General features: G+C 44.2%; 1 protein-coding gene across 6 annotated transcripts in view; it reads right to left on the reverse strand.

The window, feature by feature from the left end:
* TSNARE1 (t-SNARE domain containing 1) overlaps nt 1-18968 on the reverse strand; it is a 474970-nt gene that overhangs the window by 434660 nt on the left and 21342 nt on the right. For 4 of the 6 annotated variants that reach the window (XM_014965242.1, XM_014965244.1, XM_014965239.1 and 1 more), the window contains exon 2: nt 11159-11215. The exons of 1 other annotated variant lie outside the window; for it this stretch is intronic. The gene's annotated coding sequence lies outside the window, so the exon portion shown is untranslated. Of the gene's footprint in view, nt 1-11158; nt 11216-18968 lie in introns of those variants that run through there. One more of the 6 variants, XM_014965241.1, reaches the window with a different exon arrangement.

Raw genomic sequence — 18968 nt, forward strand, 5'->3', positions numbered from 1 at the left:
AAGCTGCAATTGCAGCAGTGAGAGCATCATGCTGTGCTACCAGACTTCAAAGCAGGGTTCCAGCTCCACCACCTTGCCTATTCCAGCTGCTTGAGACACAAGGCTGCCCATAGAGCACTGTTTCCTCCAGGCACATGGACAATAGTCATCCTCCAACACAAACGGACATGAGAGGACCAGGAGAATACAGGTTTCACAGTATCTTGGAGCAGCAAAAGGCAACCATGAGTGTTTTCTCAGAAACCATTGCTGAAGGCATCATGCATGTTCTGGGTTTGCCACCAAAACCAGAAACTAGAAGAAAATAGACATGATCTTTGTTAAGAAAACCTAAGAAACAGGTAGGAGCAAACAGAGAGTTCAGAGGCTACACCACCATGACATGTCACAAGGTTGGGCATCCCTAAGTAGAACGAGCTCCTGGGACCCACCAGCAAACACATCTCCACCCACCATGCACATCAACTGCTTACTCTACAGAGAGTATTTAGGCAAAGATGTTACGCTGCACTACAGACCAGAGCAAAACTCTGACATCCTGCTAAATCAGGCCTCAGGACTCTGCAACTCCAGCTGAGATGAAGTGGTGTTGTTCAGTCTGGAGAAGAGAAGGCTCCGGGAAGACCTACCAGCCCCTTCCAGTATCTAAACAGGGCCTGTAGAAGAGATGGGGAGGGTCTCTTTTCAGGGAGTGGAGCAATATGATGAGGGGTAATGGTTTTAAGCTGAAAGAGGGGAGATTTAGATTACATATCAGGAAGAAATTGTTTCCTATGAGGGTGGTGAGACACTGGAACAGGTTGCCAAGAGAAGCTGTGGATGCCCCATCCCTGGAAGTGTTCAAGGCCAGGCTGGATAGGGCTTTGAGCAACTTGATCTAGTGGGAGGTGTCCCTGCCTACGGCAGGGGGTTTGGAACTCAATGACTTTTAAGTTCCCTTCCAACCCAAACCACCCTGTGATTCTGTATGGTTCTATGAGCAGCTCTATAAGAGGGAGCAGCAGGACAGACATTGACTCACAGCCCTCAAGGCAGTCGCTGCCCCACTGTGCAAATCCTCTTCAACAACCAGGCACCAACATGGCAAACCATAATTTCCAATGTCTTCCTGTAAATCCCAACTGATTGGTTTTCTCCACACTATCTCCCTCATCCCAGTTGGTTGACCATCCTTTCTTGGCTCCTCACACTACCAGGACCACAGTAAGAAAACCAACACCATCTCAGACAACTTTCTGGCTCAGCAAACACAGCTGCCTGCACTCGATGCATATTTTGGGGTTGAAATTGAGATGCAAACTGCTGCTAAAATAACCACCACGGAGGAGGGATTGCTTTTTCTCCTGAAATACAGAGACACTTTCCATTTCTTCCCTCCCTGTCCCTCAACTGATTTTACAAGCCTGTAGAAGGAAATGGGAATTGCATGAGTCAGTGGGAGAGTCATCTTCTACCCATCACAGAAATGTACACGTGCATCCAAGTAGATGGATGAAACACCGTCGTCTGTCCCTGGCCACTGGTATCACACCAGCCACACCAGCACAGCTCCATAAGGTGCCCAGGAGAAAACACAGACAAGAAGAAGGAACAGTACCAACAACTGGAAGCTAAAATTGCAGGGCTGCCCTGGCTGTGATGAACAGGAGGTTTCCCCTTCTCCATTGCAGCATCCAATGGAGCGTCCAAGGAGCCATCAAGGCTAACAGGAAGGTCATCATCCTGTGTGCCAAGGAGGTCATGGGAGGAAAAATCTGCAATTTGCTGCATGGAAGAGGCTGTGTGGGATCAGGTCAGAATGATCAACGTGGTCAAGGGTTAAAAGCTATGCCTAGGAATTAAGCGATGGCAACATCTATTAGTGATGCCTGCAATATGTCATATAGTGTGTGTCCTCCCCCTCTGCTCTGCCCTGGTGAGGCCACAGCTGGAGCACTGTGTCCAGTTCTGGGTTCCCCAGTTCAAGAAGGACAGGGAACTGCTGGAGAGGGTTCAGCAGAGGCTACAAAGATGATCAAGGGACTGGAGCATCTTTCTGATGAGGAAAGGCTGAGAGACCTGCGGCTGTTCAGTCTGGAGAAAAGAAGATTGAGAGGGGATCTCATCGCTGCTGAGCAGTATCTAAAGAGTGGGTGTCAAGAAGATGGGGTCAGACTCTTCTCAGTGGTGCCCAGTGACAGGAAAAAGGGCAACAGGCACAAGCTGGAGCACAGGAAGTTTCATCTCAACATGACAAGGAACTTCTTTTCCTTTGAGGGTGGCAGAGCCCTGGAACAGACTGCCCAGAGAGGATGTGGAGTCTCCTTCTCTGGAGATCTTCCAAACCCACCTGGAAATGTTCCTATCCAACCTGCTCTGGGTGACCCTGCTTTGGCATTGGGGTTGGACTAGATGATCTCCAAAGGTCCCTTCCAACCCCTACAATTCTGTGATTCTGTGATTTGCCCGCTTCGTAAGCTTTAAAATTCTGGAATGCATTTCCAGAAAAAAATTTAATTTGCCTCCGGTTTTATTGCATTTTTATTAGGGTGCCTGAATACCCCATCGTTGAAAAAGCAGAGTGGGGACTGGTACAGCACGTGCATGGGGGCACCAGGAGAAGATGTTTCCTCTGCTGTAGGAAGACAGATCGGAAAAGAAAACAAAAGTCAAAAGCAACACCAGGTGTCAGAACGTGACCCCCTCCAAAATTCACTTGATGGGAGTACAGATATTACAGCCCCCACAGCACATTTCCAACACCATCTCTTGTCTCCGTTGTGAGTCCTCCTCACCCCTAATACAGCTGACAGCAACACGTGTAGGATCTGGAGATTCAACGCAGGGGGGAATGCGATTCTCAAAGACATGGAGACATCAGTGCATTTCAGCAAGGCCTTTAGAGTCAGTTATCTGATGCTTTAGACTCCACCGATGGCATTTATGAATTTAAAAAATGCATATAAGGCTTCAACATCCTCTCGCAGTCACTCTCTTTAGGATGCAAATGTAATTTAACACACTTAGGCAGGACAGAAAGCCCAGACCTTTTTTACAGGATTAACTGCATTCCAGTTGTCGGGCAAGATAAAGAGACGCCAGCTCAAGAGACAGGCTGGACAAAAGCACATTACCACCTCCGGGTGGTTTCCAGATTAGCACGGGACTTTGCAAGGAGGAACAGCACTTTCCCAAAGGCATCAAGCCCTGCCACAGCTTTAAATGGAGAAAAAAACACCCACCCATCAGATAATCCTAGATTTGTTAGGAAAATTTGTTAACAGGAAGAAATTCTTTACTCTGAGGGTGGTGAGACACTGGAACAGGTTGCCCAGAGAAGCTATGGATGCCCCATCCCTGGAGGGGTTCAAGACCAGGTTGGATGGGGCTTGGAGCAACCTGGTCTGGTGGGAGGTGTCCCTGCCCAGGGCAGGGGGTTGGAACTGGATGATCTTTAAGGTCCCTTCCAACCTAAACCATTCTATGACAACAAAAGGTCTCATTTAGGAAAAATAATAATAATAATAATCTCATCTCTAAGACTGGAAAACCCCAAAACTCCAAGAAAGACGCCCAGGCACATTATTTGCATATGCTTATCTGAAATCCTCAAAATTTGGGCAGAAGAGAGAGAGGAGAGAGACACTGAAGGCATTTATTTCCATTGCTTAAGTTTCAGATTTGAACTGAGAATCTGACGAAGTCTTTGTAGGTACCTTGAAACGTTTCCCATCACGACTGCTCTTTGCAGAGGAGAAACAGTTTAAATCCGGCATCGAGTAGGTATTTCTGTATAATCTGCTATTTTCCACAGAAAAATCAGTCATCCCTAATTCTGGGTATTTTTTTTTCTATTAAAACATGCCCAAAATAATTATTATCACAGCCTGCAGTTTAAAAAATAAAATACATTTCCAAAAAGGAAAATATTTATTCATCAAATCCTCTGGATCTCCCCTGTAACTCCCCAGTGACTTCAGTGGACCTTTAGGTGGTAACAAAGATCTTGACAACATGTTTCCAGGAGAAATTCAAAAGTTCTTAACTCCTGCCTCTCCATTTTTTAAATGGCATAGATCAGGACAATATCAGAAGTCATCAGTTTATCAGATCTAGCCCTGCAAGAAGGAATGAGATGGAGAACCACCTAAACACAGGTAGAAGGTGCCAAATGGTGTGGTCACACCCTTGACATGCTGAAGGTGCTCGGGTCAGTCCTGCGTCCCTGTGCCTCCATCTCCCATCCTAAATCTGGCACAACAGCACCGACCTTTGTCAAGTGCTTTGAGATCTCTGGCTCAGTCCCACAAGCCCAGGTGCTACTACCTTGAGTCCAGGTAACCCAACGCAAATCACTGCAGAGAGCTAACGGCGCAGTCTGTCTGAAAATAGACAGAAATCCCCACCAAAAAACATCTAAGTCGTCATGATGGAAAAATAAACCCCGGCAGATTGTTGCTAGCATTATATGAATCATCATGTTGTTATAGCAACTTCATATCTGCATGGAATCTGAAAGCCAAGCACAGCTGAAATAATATAACAGCATTAAGTAAAAATGATATATAACAAGATAAAAATGGATCGGCTCGATCTCCAAGGAGCACCCACACTTCTTTCTCACCCTCTTCCCTCCCTTTGAAAACATTACTTTCCTGTGTTTAAACAAAGAGAAGAGACTTGGAGTTTATGGAGGAGAAGCAGAGCACTAATGAGCTTTCGAAATCAAGGAGAACCTTCAGAACGAGGAACCACCTTCAAATGAAATCAAGTGCAACTCCCAGTTATTACCACCAGCCCCAGCCAACGGACCCTACTGTTCCTACGGACTGCAAAATTTATGCATTGCATGAATTATATAAACATATATATATAGGTACCCTGTCATCCTGCTCTGTTAGGAGTCCTGTTAGGAGCAGAGAGATCCCAACCAGAACAGAAGATGCAGAAGCAAGAAAGGGGACGCACAAGGTCTTCGTTACATGACATTATTTTATTACTGGAGAAAAAGTGAAAACTATCATAGAATCATAGAATGGTTTGGGTTGGAAGGGACCTCAAAGACCATTGAGTTTCAACCCCCCTGCCATGGACAGGGACACCTCCCACTAGAGCAGGTTGCTCAAGACCCCATCCAGCCTGGCCTTGAACACTTCCAGGGATGAGGCAGCCACAACTCCAAAGTATCACCAAAGTTCCTTCCATCAGAGCAACAAGGGAAGAAAGTTAAATAAAGATATTTATTTCGGGGACTTTGTAGAAAAGCATAGCTTCTCTGGAAGGCAAGAGGCTCCCAACAACCTCCAAGACACCTCAGAAGACACCACTTTACTCCCATGAGTGCCAAGGATGCGCAGAAAGCACCGCAGGGCACTGAACTGCTCCTCCTCCTTGTGGGTTGCTGCCAGCATCAAGGAGGTTTGAACAGGAAGAGGAGAAATAGTTGGGAGATTTGCAAATGTTTTTCTTGATGTTTCAAGCAAATTAAAACCAACGAAACACCAAAAAAAACCCAAAAAGCCCCAACCCAAACCCACAGCTCCAGTGCCAACAAAGTCCTACTAGTCTTACCAACAGCGCTAAAGCAACTCAATTAAAAGCTACTAAAAAGCAGCAGCCCAACTTATTCTTTCAGAGCTCAAAACAGCAAAAGCACCGCTCTGCCCCAGACAGAACTGTTTTGTTTTTTTTCTTTTCTCCTTTTTTCTTAAATGCATTTATTCATTAAAGTTTCTTCATAGGCCGTGCAATGAGTCACGTCTTGCTTCTCTATAAAGTGCAAAGGGATGGAGAGGAACTGGATTGGAGACACTCACAAAGCCTGTTAAGAAAAGCTTGAAAAGCTTTTGAGGGAGCCACAGATAAAGCGAGGCAGCTCCTCGCGTGTGCTCCAAAACCTTTTCTCTATCACCATAGCTTTCCCAGGGTTTGAGTCCTCTTTGCTTACGGTCAGCACAGAAAGCCACCTCCTCTTCTCCACCCAAAAATAACTTGCTGAGCTTCCCTCCTCCCCAGAGGAGCTTGAGAAGAGAAATCCAGAGGTCCAGTAGCAAGCAGGAGCAATGTTGCTCCTCCCATGGACTTGGTGGCTCCCACCTCGCAGCCACAGAAGCCCCAGCAGCCACTAGCTCAGCGAGCCACACATGCATGGGTGAAGACTGCAAGCAGCTATTTTGCAACTGGTTTTCTGGTGGGGACGGAAAGTCAATCAGATTAGTAATGCCAAACCCAACAAAAAGCCCAGGAGACAAACTCTGCCATCACCAGCCCGCTCTCAAACTAGATCTGGTATATCCCAGTCTGGTTCCACAAATGCTCTCAGAAGACCCTCCCATCTCTCCAGGACCTTCATCCAGCCCTCAAGGTCTCTCTTCATCAACAGAAGCTTTGAGGAAGCAAGCCAAGAACCAGTACAAAGGTGGGATGTAAGTCTGCAGAGAGACTGGACAATAGGAATGGCCCACACTGATGGATCAGGGACAGAATAACCTCTACGATGAAAGCAAAAGGAGATAGATGCTCCTCTAGCAAAACTCAGAACCATACTCCAGACCCACCTGGGGCTAAGTTCATCAGCTCCATGAAGCTCAGACTGATGAAATTATAACTTCCTAACACAAGAACTACTCAGGTTTGCCAACTGAAGTCTCTTTAGGGATGGTGAGAGCAAAAAAAGCTACTGCGCAGCCCCACCAACAACTGGTTTAGATAGACTTTATACGATGGAGCCAGACCTTTTGACAGACCACCTGTACAGCACCCCTTATCCAAGGATGGCAGGGAAAAGCCCCAGATACCACACAGAGCATGGCATGCCATATATCTTCTTAGCTTCAAAAGCTACCTGCTGACCTCCAGATGGATGCTGTGCTGATGGCAAATCAGTGGTGCCCAGTGATGGGACAAGAGGAAATGGGCACAAACTTGAACATAGACAGTTCCATCTAAACATGAGGAGGAACTTCTTCACTTTGAGGGTGGCAGAGCCCGGGAACAGGCTGCCCAGAGACATGGTGGAGTCTCAGTCTCTGGAGACATTCCAAACCCACATGGATACGTTCCTGTGCAACCTGCTCTGGGTGGACCTGCTCTGGCAGGGGGGTTTGGACTAGATGATCTACAGAGGTCCCTTCCAACCCTGTGATTCTGTGACTTGAAATTGCTGCGGTGATGATCATGAGCATGTACCACAACTCATGGCAGAGATCTTCTGCCTTACCTAGAAGGTGTCTGTCACTTTTCTATCATTTATTCTATCTGAAAAATATTTAAAAAAAAAACAAACAAGAAAAACAATTAAAAAAAACGAAACTCAAAGTGATAAAAACCCCACAAAATATAAATTAAAAAAAAAACAACCCTAAAGACGTAATCTAGGGGAACTTTTTTGCTGCCACCTAGGCTGCTTCTAAAGGGTTCACATGCCAATCTAATAATAAAGCTGTCATACGGGGTGATGTGATTTCAGCTTTCAAGCTGAAGGTTGCTATGGGAGGCTGTTCCCAACAGCAGCGCTGCGCAGCGTTCGTAAAAAAGTCCTTCCCAGCACCAGACACTGCTCTAATTTTTGAGTAGGAAGACATTAACTATTTTTTTTATTATTATTATTGTTTTTAAAAAGTCCCAGAAAATGCAGCAGTCCTGGAAAGAGATGGGGAGGAAAAAATAATAATAAATGCTGTAATTCAGAAACTTGTAGAAGCGCGGACGCACTTTGCTCCCGAAGTTATAGCACCAGGTAAACCTCAATCTTGCAAATCAGTGAATATTCAGCTGAGTCGGGGGTCGCTGTATTTGCCAACACCAGGTTTTCATAGATGTGGGGGAAGTTAAAGAGAAACTCATGATCTCAGGTGCTGAAGAAGTGAGGAGCAGAAATGGGAACAGTTATTGCAATGCCTCTGCAGCAGCGCGTTAAACCACAGGGTACCTTGACTGGACATTTAAATCCTGACTCTCCAATATAAATGAGGCACAGGACAAGCTTTTTAGAATTAAAAATAAATATATATAGAGAGAGAGAGAGAGAAAGAGCTGTGCAAATAATAAATATATATATCTAGAGAGAGAGCGCGCACTGGGCAAAGCTGGTCAAATACAAACGACTCTTAAAAGTAACAAAAAAGTGAATATATAATATATTTTCAGTCCCAAATTACAAGATTTAGAGCCTATTACAACCTCCAGAGGAAACACAAGGAGGAGGAGTTTTACTAAAGACTTATGCAAGGATGTAGCCATGGGGCAGCAGGAGGGGAAACGCAGTAGCTATTTGCCTTTACACCAGTGTGCTGAAGATCACTGAATACTGATTTATAAAGGGCTTTTAATTCACGTTGCCAAAGCTTCCAGCCACTAGGTGCTTTAATTCTTTGCAGGTTAAGGAAAGCAGAGTTGGTGGATGAGATATATATGGATAGGGATAAATACTTACAGAGCAAACACGCTGCAGTTCTGTGGACACGCGCCTACATGATGTTATCAAGACAGATACACAACTGTCCTATTTAAAGGCCAAACCAAGAATGCAATAATATTAAAAATCACGAAAATAAAGAGTATTAAATGACACGACTGAGCCCCTTCCCAGATGTGAGCAAACGGCCAAAAGCTGGGGTACCTGTACTCCAGTTCAGAACTGGACCGTCTTTTCCTCTGCAAACCGACAACAGGAGATGCTATTTTTACAAAAATACAGCCAGTTACAGCAGAACCAATAAACCAGAAAGTCAAATGCTTGGGGGCTTTCTGTTTGTAAGGTTCTTCAGGGTCTGTTTGCCTCCGACTCCAAAGCTTCCTACAGTTGGACCTAAGTGAGATGCAATAATTAACTCTTGTGCAGAACTCGCTCATTGAGGGTCCAATGTTTGGGTGGTGGGTTCAGAGCAAAGGCTGGAACTGAGGGGTTTAAACTAGGCTTATAATGGGTAGAAAAAGGCAAAAAAAATCAATTTAATGCTGTTCTATTTTTGGGCAATTCTCCTTCGTTGCTACTTTAAATCATCAATGCAAAAGGTGCAGTATTATATATTGTTTCCATATTTTTACACATATATTTATACGCAACACATACATATTTTTATATATACACACTATAAACTTTTTTTTATATATATGCTTTCATGTTCTACACTGTTTTAGTTGGGAAAAACTAAACCTTCCCCAAAGACAACGACCTAAATCTTCGCTACAAGGTCTCATCAGATCAGGGAGATGACTTCCGAAGGCTGCCAGATCACCAGTGGCATCAGCACCAATGCCAGTTAGGAAGAAAGGTCAGGACCTTGTGTCTGTCAAGGAAAGACTCTTTCTCCCCCTCTAGCTGTGATGATACATTTTGTTTTCAAGGGATCATTATGGATGATTATGGATGTGCTGTCTATATGGCTGAAGGAAATCTGGCAGATGACGCAGGAGTCTTCAGTTCAGTGGATCAGTGGAGCATCTGCTTGACATGGAAAACAGGGTAACCAAGATGGGATAAAAACAGAACTGGGTCTGGAGTCTAAAGAAATGGAAGAGCGTACAACCATGGAAAGGAGATGGGTACCTGGAGGAATAGGAGGAAGCACCCTCTGTCCTACTCAGCACAGCTAGCCCTGCGGAGATGGACCTTCTTCAATGCCAAGAGCCAGCAGGCAAGATCTCCAACAGGCAGGTCTACAACCATCAGTTAGCTGAAGAAGGCTTTGAGCAACCTGGTCTACTGGGAGGTGTCCCTGCCCACAGCAGTGGGTTGGAACTCAATGATCTAAGGTCCCTTCCAACCCAAACCATTCTATGAACTTCTGTGATGTCAAAGCTTCCAGACCCCATTTAAACTATGATGGAATTTAGGTGCAATCTTAAGACAAGAGAAGGAAAACTGATCTCAGTCCACTGTCCAGAGACACAACTGAGATGCCAGAGAAAAGAGATTTCCAAAGCACGGATCCAGCACAAGTCCTACACATCACAGAGCAGCATTTCAATGTTCTGGGTTTGAAACAAAATCCTGTCATGCACAAGAGAATCTTTCATCAAACTCTGACAGAGCATAGAAATAACCCAAACAGAAGTCTTTAAGTGCCCACACTCCATTTTTTTTGTCCTGAAAATACTTCAGCAGCAACACTCGTGAGCCTGCAGCACCATGCAAAAAAAAAGAAACAGATATTGAGATGTACCAACTACAGTGGCAGTACCAGGAACACGGCATCCGAGAAAAATTATTATATTAATCAAAACTATTTTGCTACAAGCAAACCAAATTATTGCAGAAGACCTCACTATTAGGCCCAGGCTTCAGAGCCCAGCCTGCCCACCACCATCTACCCACACTTCGCATCTCGCTCCGCTCCCAACGCTCCTCCTTCCCCAGCACTCTGTTAATAAGCTCAGGGATGTCCTTGCCAGCGGTCTCAACGCCTTGTCAGCAGAAATTCAAATCAATCCAGCCCTGGAAGCAGCTGCGGCAAATAACTCAATCACGTTCATCATTTTAACTTATCCTATTTGTGAATCAGGTCAAGCTTGAAATCTCCATTTACATTATCAGCCTCCCTGATATTAAGATAATCATGAGGAGGACTGATCAAAGGTTCCTTGTAACTTTGGAGCGCAAGAATTACCATATGGGAACACTTTATCTATCCAGCGTTCCTTTTTGACTACGAAGAGCACTTTCTTCCCAGAAATTAGGACAAGGAACACCACGCTGAACAAGAAAGAGCCATCGATGCTAAATCTGAGCCCCTCCATTCAGTAACAGGGCCGCAGGTACTGTACGTACATCTCCAAATAACCATGAAGATCATTAGGTTTCAGAACAGAACATCTGCTGAAAATCTCCGAGAAAAGAGACATTCAAGCTGCCTCGAATTACCTTTATTTTAGCCAGGCTGGATGGGAGGGCATTCTGATTTTTCCAGACTGATTTCGAAAATCATCAAAAATGGTCCTCTTAACGGCATTTGTTTTTCTCAGCCCTGCTTTGATGTGGAAAATGAACCCTGTAACCTCCCAAAATGCAGAAATACTTTGCTCGTGCTCTAACAGCCCCTCTCTGTCATCCCTCCACCAGCCACAGCACCTGCACAGCATCACCAGGTCACGGTCACATCTGGTACAGATCTGACAACACCAACAATTTTATAAAAAAAAAAAAAAAAAAAAAGTAAAGAGAGAAAGCAATTCCTACCTTCTCAAAGAACTTTCACTCTGCTGTTCACCTCCTCCAACTTGCTATTTTTTCTTCCTACAACAAATAAAATGTAACATCATTCTGCTATTTTTGGAAATAGATGTTTTATCCAGAGTGTGGGCAGTGGGAAACAATTTCTATCCAGATTTTAGGATTATTTAAAGAGAGGTAAAAAAAAAAAAAAACATGTAAGGACGTAAGCTAATAAAGCAGTCTTATTTGGGAAAAAATAAATAGAAATATTTTAATTGAAGCGTTTCACTTCTGACACCAGCTATTAAGAACGCAGATAGAATCGGTTATTTACCTCATATGCAGCAAGAAAACTTTGCACACAAAAAAATAAATCACATGGGACATAATCCAACAACAATCTTCCCCATTAACTGGAGAACGATGTTCTATTGAATGTTTCAAGCGCGATTACACTGTAAGAAAATGGCATCGTGCCACAAAGTCCTCTAAGATATTCTCTCTCAATACCTCCCTTCCTTGCAAAGACACCAGGAGGTTGGATAAATAAAGTGATCCCAGATCAAAGGGTGAAAAGCACCAAAAAAACACGGAGGATCCTTCAAATGTCCACAGTTTGTCCCATAACGAGACCAGCCAAAAATCATCAGAACTAAGTTGTAAAAAATGCTTAAGAAGCCAGCCTTAACGATTAACCATCAGGAGAAACCCAGGGAGAAATTATCACCACATTTGCATATCGGGGCATTACTTTCTCTTCTTTTGAACACGTTATTACTGGTCACCATCCAAAAGAGAGATCCTTGAGCTAAATGAACCCTGTGTCTCACACGGCAATTCCTAGACTACTTATAATTCAAGGCACCATTAAGCCTTCAGAGAACCAGATGCAAATCCATGTCAAAAGTTACGCAGCTGAACCTGGGCCAATTAGACTGCATTCAAGAGCACGCACCACATCCCAAAGAGATATAATTTTATAGGAAGCTTTTTTCCATATCTTACAATCTTAAGATCATTTGAGATGCTCCTGCCTGTATTATGCCTTGTTTGGAAAAGGCCATCCCTAGTTATCTGCTAGCAAGATAAGATGGGATAAGAGACAAATAGAAGAAAAAGCCCATTTAATTATGAATACTGTAATAAAGCCAATATTAAAAAAATTAATTTTTTAAAAGGTTTACATGGAGAAACAATCTCTTCCTTCCCATTTCACGCTTATTTGGGAGTAGGGTGATATTTTAGGCTCCCTTTTGGCATGCACATTCAGGGTCTGTACAGCCAAGCGACTGTACGTTCTGGTGGATCACTAATTGCTACAAACCCAGTTCATCCACACTCTTGAAGAAGTCCTTTACGAACAATGTAAAAGGGTAATTAAGTGCCACGAAAAGGGCTCTTGCACAACCTGGTCCAGGTGACAGAACAGCCTGAAATACCTTTTGGATTAAGAGGTTGATCAGGCTTTCCCCTCTGCACTCAAATGGGAAAAGAAAGTCCAAACTATAAAGCAACTCAGAAACAGCCATCATATAAGATACTAAAAATATTATCATCTAAACACAGGAAGGTCAAAAAATAAATTCTTAACTGCTTTCCCAACATAACGCAGAACACAAGTCTATTCTTAAGCATACACCAAGGCCAGTGAATTTGGGAAAAAGACAGATGGGAGAATAAGTAGGAGAATATGTTCCCTGAATCCTTCCACAAATAGGCTACCAAAAGTCAAGAGAGATGCTGTGTCACCAGAGATGCAGAAGTCACAGGAGATGCATTTCTTGACATTCCCCACCAGGAGTTCTTCTGGAAGAGACAGAGAAATCTTTACTACTTGTTACCATGGCGCTGCCTCCAGACACTCATCCTTTAGTTTTTTGTATTTGCAAACAAAATGGCCAGTCTCCGTGGTCATGGAGTGACAGATGCCACTTTCTCAGCCGTGGTGATGATCACCACAAAGAATTAAAGCAATACAAGAACCATTAATAGTCTACGCTGACTTTCCCATTTACTAGTCTCATTCTTCTGCCCCTTCCAGCTGCTCCTGTAACTTGTTGGCCAGCTTCAATCAAATTGGAGAAAAAAACAAAAAGAAAAGAATCCTAACACACAATTACCAGCCCAAAAGTTGAGTGAAATATTAAGGGCTGAAGCAAGGAAAGAAAGGTGTGGAGAAGTAGACTGAAACACAACACTTGGCACAACCACCCAACACGTGGATTATCTATGAATAAACACATGGGCAACCAGCCAGAGTTCTGATTTCTCTTATGATGGGGGTGGCAACTAGAGATGGCCAGTGAAGATGTGTCAAGGAGGTGGCAGAAGAAGTGTAAAGAGGTGAAAGGCAGATCTGTAGGAAACCAGGCATCTTCTACTTGCTCTTCAGTAGATAGAGTGGAGGGCAGTTGGAGATCCTCATTCTGAGGCTCACATTTTAGACATTTCTTTTGTGACCTCACAGTTGGTGTCCCTACCAACAGCAAGACCAACCTTGATGATGCAGCCAACAGCAGTGTAACCAGCCACTAAAGTTCCAGCCCTAAAGTCACTGCATCCACTTGGATTTCCTCACGTATACGTAGTCTGACAAGCACCAGAGTAGCAGTACATTGCTGTCCAAAAACCTCCCATGAGGAGATGTCCCACAGCCAGAGGCCTGAAGACTATGTTCTTGCTACCCAAATACAGCACTCAACCAGCTAATTTCACAGTGTTTCCAACATAAAACTCTCTGACAAATGCATGCACTCATGTTACTCTCCCATTTAATTATAGTCCCAATTTTGTGACCAAGTAGAGCAGGGGACCAACAGAAAGGTATACCTCAGTTAAATCAGTGACCCAGTTTTTGTCACTTTACTCCAAAAACCTAGATCTACACCATTCACCATATGGATCTGCTTTTCTGTTTTAAAGATTTTTGCCATGTAACACACAGCCTTGTTTGCAGTCAAGTCAGAGCAAAATTGACGAATGCCAACACAGCTGGATCTCAACAGCTCTCCCACTAAACTGTGGTGCAAAATTTAAGGGAGTAGCAGAGATTACTAAGAAAAATACAGCAACACACCTGTAGGTTTCTGATCAAAAGTCATCTCATGGAGATGGAAACAATTCCAGGTGCGGAGGAAGCACACAAAGGCAAGCACACACAGCTGAGTTGCATTAGTCCAGCTTCTCACCAAGTCCCAGCTGCCTTTTTGCAATAACCCTCATTGGCATTTCCAGTTGTGAGATGGGAAAAATCAGCTGAGATAAGCATATTTTTCTACAATCCCAGAAAAAGTAGGCTGAAGGAGACACAGAACTCTATCCAAGCACACTTAAAGAAAAAAAAAAAAACCAACACCATAAGAAGGCTGAGGGGGGATTTGATCAATACTTATAAATACTTAAAAGGAGGGTGTCAAGAGGACAGGGCCAGTCTTTTTTCAGTGGTGCCCAGGGATAGGATAAGAGGAAATGGGCACAAACTTGAACATAAGAAGTTCCATCTAAACATGAGGAGGAACTTCTTCACTTTGAGGGTGACAGAGCCCCTGGAATAGGCTGCCCAGAGAGGTGGTGGAGTCTCAGTCTCTGGAGGCATTCAAAACCTGCTTGGACGCATTCCTGTGCAACCTGCTCTGGGTGGACCTGCTTTGGCAGGGGAGTTGGACTAGATGATCTCCAGATGTCCCTTCCAACACCATATCATTCTGTGAATAAAATCCATTCTTGTTCCTTTTCCACACACTGAGCTGGCTAAATCAGTCCACGTTCTCCAGTTTCTACCACTAGAGTTTATTTATCACTACCCTCAATTCCAAAAGCAAACTCCAGGTGATAATGCACGATCCTCCTGCAAAACTAAACTGAGATGGATGGAGGGCGAGAGGCGTAATTTAGGATAGTTTATATTGCTCACTACTAAGAACACCGCATTCAGGCTGCAGGAAAGGTCACTGGTAAATTGAAGTCAGGAGAAGGTAACAGAAAAGTTTACAAACATCATCTCAACAGAAAAAAAAGGAGCTAATTTGAGCATTCAGAGAAAAGAGCAACTGGAGAGCAAGTCTGGGTAGGCAAGAGCCCTTTTCAGCCCAGACACATGAGCATACTCCTCTTCAGAGGCCTAGAACATCCTATGATGAAGCACACAATGCTTTTATTAATGCCATCAAGAGTAGTCCCCAGCATGACAGGAACCTCCTCCTTGGCAAAGCCATACAGCCCAACAGAGAAGAAGAGTTTACAGTTATCGCCCATCTCCCAGCTGACTCATTCTGTTCACTGCAGAAGTCTCAGTAGCTAAGATTTTGCTCTAGCAAAGCACAAAGGTTTGCTCCCTGAGCTGGCCAGATTTAAGCTTTCAGCCTTTTTGCAAAAGCTACAGGAGATAAAGAAATGTGGAGTTCTCTTCTTCCCTTCTGACCACTATCATCTGATGAAAACACGGTTTCTCAAGTAAAGGAGAAACTCTTCATGTAGTTTTGTGAGAAGAACATGGAGATCTGCATTGCATGTCACCGTAGAACCATGGAACCATAGAATACCAGGTTGGAAAGGACCTCAAGGATCACCCGGTACAGTTGGGAGTTTCATGCTGAGGCCAAAGCAGGGAACAGAAAAAACACAAAGAAGCTCAGTCTAACAGGACAGGCTGAATCTCATCCTATTTCCTTTCTAACTTTGGGCCAGCCACATAGGCACACTTTCCACAGAACAATTTGGGATCATTAACATCAAGACAGTCACCCTGACCTCACAGAGGTGCTATTTTGCATAACTGGGTTCCTTTACATTACCATTTTTTCAGGTCCACTTCCAGAAGAAAAGTGGGCACACGAGAAGTATGTTAAATCTTGAACAACAGGCAATTCAGCTTCAGGAAGACTGAGGGAAACGCCTTAAACATCCAAATTCCAGAATATATCTTGAAAAAAGTCACACTTCCCTTCAACTAAGGAGTCTCCAAATCCATTTTGTTTGCTCAACACAAGCCTTAGCAGTGATAAAACCCCACATTTCTACACTGCATAGCCAGGAGTACTGCAGAGGAACACGTTCTCAAAGCCAACAGTGGTTGAGCATCCCTGCTCAACCTCTACAAAATGCTTCCTGCCACAGTAACTCCTGCTCCCCTTCTCTGTGTCCCCACAACACCTCTGTCACAATCTCTCCACATCCATGGGTTCTTCCCCTTTGCAGCTTCAAGCCCCATCCAAGCCTCAGTTTGTTCTCCAAAGCATCCTCCCAAGTACCAGAGAGGCAGGAAGCAGCACACACGGGTAATCTAGACCTAACTGGTTGACTGGATGAAACAAAAAAAAAATAGATAATCACTGAATTTTCCCGTGTTTCCCTTGAGGACATTAAGTCCTTATGTGCTTCGTGAACACGTTCATTGATGGTTGGGTAGAGGAGAAAAGCCCAAATCAGCGAACTGTACTCTTTTCTCTGATGTGATTAACTCAGCCAACCTACTAAAGGGGAAGAAGCAGAAAGACAGTGACAGAAGAAAGCCTTGAAGGAAGTGAACGACTTCAGACTATCAGAAAAAATATGCCACTTCTGGAAACAACTTAGTAGCGCTCATCTGTTCTCACTTTCACACCCGTGCCCCAAACACTGTATTTCTATTTAATTTTCTGGTTCACCAAGTAGAAAAATAACCCCTTCCTCGGGCTTCTAGCTTTACTTATGCACTTGGTTAGGGCTGAGCTGAACACTCAAACCTGTCATTGAAGGTTTCAGGTGCTCCTCTCTCTGGTTTGCACTCACTGGGTAGCAAAACATCAGCGATGGGGGCTTCGCACTCCACATCACAGACAGTGGCACTGCTCAGAAGAAATCACCTTCCACCCTACCACACCAAGCAATGTCAGAGAATTATAAAATTGTCAAGGTTGGAAAAGATGCTTCACATCAAGTCCAACCATCAACCTAATGCTGACAAAAACCATCACTAAATCATGTCCCTCAGCACCACATCTACCCATCTTTTAAATACCTTCAGGGATGGTGACTCAACCACTTTCTTGGGCAGCCCATTCCAATGTCTGACAACCCTTTTGGTGAAGAAATTTTTCCTAATATCCAATCTAAACCTCCCCTGGTACAACTGGAGGCTTTTTCCTCTCATCCTATCACTTGTTACTTGGGAGAAAAGACCGATCCCACCTCGCTACACCCTCCTTTCAGGTTGTGGAGAGCAATAAGGTCTCTCCAATTCAACCCAAGCAAGAGCAGCAACCTGCCTGTTAGAGCTAAGACTACATCTCATCTACCCAAAATCTAAGTCACTTTTTTATTTTTGGGCGGGTTTCACTTGGAATGAATCAGGCCTTCTAACTGTCTCACCACGACGACACCAGCACACCAACGCCAAAATGCTGGATAGGGCTGAAGTCCACAGATCCACTTTAAAAAAGAGCAGAACCCTGACTTATATTGGCTTAAAACCATGCAAAAACAAGCCTCTTTGGGCTGCAGCTCCATGCTGCATTAGCTCTGACAAGGGAGATAACTCAAGTCCTCCCCACACTGCTCCCTTCCCACCCCACACCGTGGCTGGCTCTCCACTCTCTTGCTAATAGAGCAGCCGGCAGCTCACGCTGTAAATCACATCAATGAAACATTCAGTTAAAAATAACAGCCAAAAACCTCCTCCATTGCAGGAGAGCCTTTAGTATCACAAATGATGAAATTTTTTTCATGAAATGATGCTTTTTTTTCTAAAAAAAGCAAGCTGAGCTGAGGGCGATTTCTGAGAAGGTGGCAAAAACCAGCACCCAGCTCAAGCAGAACAAGAGCTAGGCTCCTCCAGGCACTGCTGGGTCATCAGAAAACCTCAAAAGTGGGAAAAAAGGTCCTAATATCCCCAGCTAGTGCTTATCTAGATCAAAGATGTTGCTTGGCTCCCATCCTGGACCTGTGTGGTCATGCTGTTGGAGCAGGACATTTGGAGGACACCACTATCCTCTGCTTGAGAGCTAGTCCTTGGGCATCTCCTTGCCCAGTGGGCTGCATTATTCCTGCCTCGTGGCTGGAAGCCAGGGAGAAGATGTTGGGATGCAGCTTCTAGGGTGAAGGAACAGCATCCCTGAGGTGGGCACAAGCATTTGGTTTGAAACTGTGAGAGAAAAGAGACGTTCCTGAGTTTTTTTACAACTATTTTTATGTTTGATCACAGAATCATAGAATGGTTCAGGTTGGAAGGAACCTTAAAGATCACTCAGTTCCAACCCCCCTGCCCTGGGCAGGGACACCTCCCACCAGACCAGGTTGCTCAAAGCACTGTCCAACCCAGCCTTGCACATTTCCAGGGAAGGGCATCTCAACTAGTGATCCATAATTTCACTTCCTTGTGCATCTCAAAAAAAACCAAAAAAAAAGCCCATAGGACAAGGGGGAAGGGTTTTACACTGAACGAGGGGAAATTTAGGTTAGATACTAGGAAGAAATTTTTCACTCTGAGGGTGGTGAGACACTGGAACAGGTTGCCCAGAGAAGCTGTGGATGCCCCATCCCTGGAGGGGTTCAAGGCCAGGATGGATGGGGCTTTGAGCAACCTGGGCTGGTGGGAGGTGTCCCTGCCCAGGGCACGGAGGGTGAACCAGATAATCCTTAAGGTCCCTTCCAACCCGAACCAGTCTTTGATGTTCTAGGAGTCCCTCCCCATCTCTCCTGTAGGCCTCCTTTAGCTATTGGAAGTGTTATTCTGCTTCAGTACAGCACTACAAGAAATGGACTTCCATCATTTTTAATTTTTAACCTTCAAGTAGATTAAATTAAATTTAAAAAAATTAATATCACAAACGTAAAAAGATACAATAATTATAATCTA

The sequence above is a fragment of the Calidris pugnax genome, unplaced genomic scaffold (genome assembly GCF_001431845.1).
Source record: "Calidris pugnax isolate Ruff unplaced genomic scaffold, ASM143184v1 scaffold41, whole genome shotgun sequence".
In the NCBI taxonomy this organism is placed as follows: domain Eukaryota; kingdom Metazoa; phylum Chordata; class Aves; order Charadriiformes; family Scolopacidae; genus Calidris; species Calidris pugnax.